Here is a 5,601-nt window from a genome sequence, read left to right as displayed (position 1 = left end):
GGGGACATAATAGTTAGGTCTTACACCAAGTACTACCCGACTTTTACTGGGTTGCCAAACCCAGTCGGAAAATGGGTAGATTTCGGGCGACCCTAAAAGCCGGAATGACGGAACGGCGGAACGGCCGAATGGCGGAATGGCGGAATGGCGGAAAATGACCCCAAATCCTAAAAGACGGAATGACGGAAAATCACCCGAAATCCTAAAAGACGGAACGGCGGAAAATGACCCCAAATCCTAAAAGACGGAATGACGGAAAATCACCCGAAATCCTAAAAGACGGAACGGCGGAAAATGACCCGAAATCCTAAAAGGGAAAAAAGGTACGGGTTTGCGAGACCCCCTTCCCGTGTAAAATAATTCTTTTGTTGTTGTTAAAAATTGGTTATCCTTCAGATTTTTACTATCAATTCTCGTATTACTTGTGTCACGCCGTCACTCCGTCACGCTGGGTAGACAAGAGGACAGACCACGGCTCTTGTAGATATCTAATCGTTGGAGCCGTTCATCGATAGTTATCACTTGAATAGGATGTCTAAAATGCGTGCAATTCCACTGTTGGTTTCGGCTTGATCAATAAGAAAAGCGAGTTCATTCCTAAAAGCCACAGATTGTCGAAAAATTACCATAAAACCACAGAGACAGAAAGTAGTGTTCGCAGGTATTTTCCTTCAAATATATCTCAATTCAGTGGGAATCCAATAAAATTATTTTTAACATAACATCTGGGATATGTCAAGGGCGAGACAGATTTGACAGCTAGCGACAACACGTCGCCACGTGGAGATGAAATTTGCGACGAAAGCGACAAGACGCAAATCGTCGACTCTGTGTGGGCTAGTATGCACTGAGTATGACCTTTAAATTGCCCTCCCTGAAAGGGAAGTCTAATGCAGACAAATCTCTGGTGAGCCATGGTTTGCCACTATTTCAATGGGGGAATTTGCGGGAAAAAGAGGAGCCTATCGGCCGCGGTTCATTTGGTTTGGTTTTTGTCGCAAGGAACCAGCATGGTGAGAAGGTAGTTATAAAAAAGCTACTGAGCGAGGACGATCATGAGAAGCGCCTTTTTATTAAAGAAGCGAAAATTCTCCATGGCATTAACAATGAACATATCGTCAAATTCAAAGCTGCATGCATGGAGCCATGTGCAATGATGCTTGAATATTGTTGAGATTATTTCCAGTTAATTTTAGGGCCAGGCGACGAATTGTTGATATTAATAGTTCCCGTTAATGTTAGTTACTTGTGATATAAATTCTAGTTGATTTATATTTTCGAATAATTGCTGCAGTTTCGCGCAAATTATGCAGTCAGAATTCAGGTGAAAAGTATACAGATGTACACAAGTTTTTAAAATAGCCAATTAAGCATGCTATTGTGGTTGATTGTTAGGGCAATAAGCGAGAAATAACTTCAGTCGTTTCGAGTTACATTAACTCTAACGTGGTGTTACTGGTATTCATGCGAAAAAAATTGGGTGATTTTCGATTTTGGATAATTCCGTCTTTTAGGATTTGGGGTGATTTTCCGTCATTCCGTCTTTTAGGATTTCGGGTGATTTTCCGTCATTCCGTCTTTTAGGATTTGGGGTCATTTTCCGCCGTTCCACCATTCCTCCATTCCGCCGTTCCGCCGTTCCACCGTTCCACCGTTCCGTCATTCCGGCTTTTAGGGTCGCCCGTAGATTTCCGTTTTTTTCAGCTTGAAATGTGGTATTTTAGTGCAAAAACATGGGCATAACAACCCCTGCTGATTCGACGATGTGGACATCATGTCCTCAAAGCAAAGGTGAGTTCCGTAGAATCACTAGTTGATTCCGTTTTCTTTATTTTTTATGTCGACTTACTCATTTTGTCCTTTAACTAAAGACTGGCAGTGTACATAGGTATAGGGGCTGAGTAGCAGCCAATAATGATAATAATACCTTTATTTGACCATCTTAAAGGAAATGTACAATGGAATTACAAATTTGTAAAATGGTGATAAGAAAATTTATCATCTAAAACTATCTCAAATGGGTGCTTATTTATGATGTAGTGTCCTTGGTAAAAAGCTGTTCTTTCATAAACAACTATAACTTGAAAAAGAGTCTTGAAACAAGATAAATACAAAGTCATCTGTTATTGATTGTAGTGATTGACCTTTAAAAGCCACTGTTAATGATATCATCTTGGCTGATGGGCAAACATGGCTAAAATTAGAGTAAATGTATGGGATTTTGGCCAACTTGAAACCGCTGTAATGCGGCTACAAAGAGGTGGATTCCACAGCGAGTCGTTTTAAAAGACATTTATACTGAGATTATTTTCATGAAATGTAAAGAACAGATTCAGGCTACAACGACCATAAACAAATTTTCAAGATTTCAAACAAACCCTTGTAAAATCATCATGGCAAATTGCCGTGAAATTAGAAGCCACATTAGAAGATTTATAATTCGATTTACACACATTGTACTTTCCTTAATGGCCTTATTTTCTGTTGAATGAATGATATCAATAAAGTAGTGGGAAAAGTTGCAAAATTATCTATCTCATTTTAGCAGTGCTACAGTGGTTCAAAGTCAGCCAAAATCCCATACATTTACATGTACAGTGGAACCTCGATTTAATGAAGTCGCTGGGGACCAGCCAAATTTGTTCGTTAAATCAAGAGTTTGTTATGTCAAAAACCTCAATGTAACGAACTTGAGGGAAAACGACCAAAAGGTTCGTTATATCGAGGTCATAGTTAATGATTGATAACCCACACGACACCCATGCTGTTGCCGTTAAACGGGTTCAAGATCAAGGAGGAACGTTGCAGATCATGGGTCATGTGCCATTGACACTATCACGTATATTTCACTTGTTTTTAAAACACGGAGGACAAATCTCAGTGGAAGTGACTGGCAAAAGGAGAAACAAGGGCATTGGAATAGAAATTCCGGCTACGTATTCAATGTATCACAAGAAGCCTTCGAAAGTGAAGAAGTTAATAGAACTAATAAGAGACAAATTAAAGAAGATAGAGCGGAAGTTAATTGATGTCGAAATTTTTATAGTGCCAATGTCTATGACATATAATAAGCCGTTGACTGAAAGGTTGCTGTCTCTTTACCATAAGGATTAAAGGATTTGTTGACTGTTGATCTGTTCAGCGTTTATCTTCTGTCGCGTGTTGACATTGTAATTCATTATATCAAGGTAGATTTTACGTTTGGGCTTCCGGATTAGGTATGTTCGTTATATCGAAGAATTTGTTATATCAGGGTTCGTTATATCGAGGTTCTAATACCTTTTACTGTAACTTTGGCCGGGACATAGAATATCGTTCGTTATATCGAGGACTTCTTTAAGTAGAGGTTCGTTAAATCGAGGTTCCACTGTACTGTAATTTTAGCCGTGTTTGCCTCCCAGCCAAGGTGGCGTCAAACTGCGGAAGGTTTATTGTGTAATAAAGGATTACAGAATCTTGTTATGCAGTCCTTTTATATTGAAAGGTCCTCTACTATAAGGAAAAATGATAATTTTGTGTCTGTCAAAGTGGCACATTAAATTAATCGTACTGCAATTTTCATAATTCTGTGGATTTCATCTTCAAGTGGCAATAGCTAAACTGTGTTTTGGCTTCCATCAATCAAACTTCCAACGCCAACCACAGATGACGAAATCAATTGATGCGTGACAGTAAACCCACCAAGCAGCATCTTTGGCTCCCACAGTACATTCGTACATTCGAACTAAACGCAGATGGAAAGCGATGGAATCTGGTTTCCCCTCTCCTCAAAATCCAACATTTGACTTGTTGTGTTAATTGTTAATTTCACTTTACAGTGTCCCCAATTAGTGCTCCAGCGCTAAATATACTAGACACATAAAGAAAGTTCCTTTCCTTTCCTTTGTAAGAAGGTGTAATGGTGTTTGACCTGTGAACGAAACAAAAACTCCAATTCACTTCCCAGAGGCGGGGTTGATCTTCCTGATTGAAGGAAGTCAAAAGGCAGTTTGGTGCTTAGCGCTTGAAAGTAAGAGTTCGCAGAATTATGAAAATCGCATATTGGATATTTAGTGGTCAAACTGTTTCCCTTACATATAACTTGTCCAATATATGTGACTGTCTATAGCGGCCACTGCATACAAGCATGCTGGCTGTTGATTTCCCGTATAGTACCTTGTGGTAACAGTTTGTGTCATAACAACTTTGCTTGTTTGTTGTACAATAGATACTGTACAATAGGTAAAATGAAACTTTGTATTTTTTCGTATTTAAGGTATAGCTTGATGTCAGGCTGTTTAACTGTTTGGATATTTTTAGCTTAGCGATCAGTGACTTTGATGTTTTTGTAAGTTAACAGAGATGTTTGAATACAAATGAATACAAAATTAAATGTACAATTTCTTCTAGATCACGGGATATAATATTATTTCATGACTCTCTTTTTTGTAGGCTCAAACTTTGCCAGTTTGGATAAGGAGGTTGCTGTCCTCTCAGTCTTTGGTAAGCTTACACCACATACATGTATCATCTTCCTTTATAAAAAGCCATTGACAGTCGATTTTGCATCCATGAAGTGTTAAACAGTAACCTAATCAATTGCTATTCTGCTAAGTTGGAATTTTTGAATGCACCAAGTGTGCATACCTTGGGAATCAACACTAAGGGAGTCGGTACATTTTTAATTTGGGGGGGGGGGGGGGGGTGGGGTGGGCTTCATAGGGGACGAGTAGGTCAAGCCTTATTTTAGTTTTGAAGACGCGTATTTAATTGATTAAGAGAGGGACAAGCCGATTTTTAAAAGTGGTACATGTGTGTATTGTAACAATTATTATCGAGGTGTTAAGCTGAAGATGAAGAAGACGAAGCGGATAATGGCGGTTCAACAAGAGCACATGTTTTTTATTCTTCAAAACGAGGCTAACCGACGTCACGGTTTACAATGATAGCCAATGTTAAGCAATATTGTTACATCCTCCCCTTTTTTTTTTTTTTTTTTTTTTTTTTTTATAGCGAAAATGAACTAAAGCGAGTGTCTCTCAGTCCTTACAAAAGAGTAATAGAAAAAAAAAAAAAAAAACAACGAACAAAAAAAACAAAAAATGATTAAGTCTTAACATAGTCCTGGAATCTAACTGGTTCTTTGATGACACGGCCCGAGCGAGTACACACAGGTGACGACTGCTTGGTGGTCCTTGCTTCCAGGTGGCTTTTCTGGCCATTCGCAGCTCTTGTGTTTGGCAATTGAGTATCCTGACCCCGTTGAGGTCCAGGCAGTGGATCTGGTACAGGCAGTGCATCCGCTGCGGGAATGGAAGGGCTCTTCACTAGGTGCTGCCTATTGCGTCTAAAGCTGGAACCATGTGACTGGACTTCATAGGATCTCTCATCTAGTCGCTTTGTCACGTGACCCTCATCCCAACTGTGTTTACCAAGGACAAATGGTTTCATTCTAACTGTGTCGCCTGCTTTTAAGGCCGGAAGGTCATGGGATGACCGATTGTAGTAATGCTGCTGCCTCTTTTGGTTGAGCTGGAGTTGTTCCCTTTCATAGAGGCTGGGTGGGCTTCTGGGTTCCAGGAGCGATCTTGTGGACGGTAACAAACTTCTTGTCCTTCTCCC

This window comes from Montipora foliosa, chromosome 4 (assembly GCF_036669935.1).
Source record: "Montipora foliosa isolate CH-2021 chromosome 4, ASM3666993v2, whole genome shotgun sequence".
Taxonomy (NCBI): domain Eukaryota; kingdom Metazoa; phylum Cnidaria; class Anthozoa; order Scleractinia; family Acroporidae; genus Montipora; species Montipora foliosa.
This window is presented reverse-complemented; position numbering follows the sequence as displayed.